Genomic DNA, 239 nt, shown 5'->3' with positions numbered 1-239 from the left:
TATATATATTTTTGATATTTTTTTTATATATATATATAAAATATTTTAATATAATTTTTGTTAATTTTTTTTAAAAAATTTACAAAAAACAAAATCATTAAATGAAACAAAAAAAAAAAAAAAACCCCAACACAACAATAATAAAAAATAATTAAAATTTTTATATAATCAATAATATATTATATAATAAAATAAAAAATAAATTAGAAAAAGATAATTTTAATAAAATTTAAATAATT

The sequence above is a fragment of the Penaeus monodon genome, chromosome 24, assembly GCF_015228065.2.
Source record: "Penaeus monodon isolate SGIC_2016 chromosome 24, NSTDA_Pmon_1, whole genome shotgun sequence".
Classification (NCBI taxonomy): domain Eukaryota; kingdom Metazoa; phylum Arthropoda; class Malacostraca; order Decapoda; family Penaeidae; genus Penaeus; species Penaeus monodon.
Note: the sequence above shows the minus strand (reverse complement) of the source record.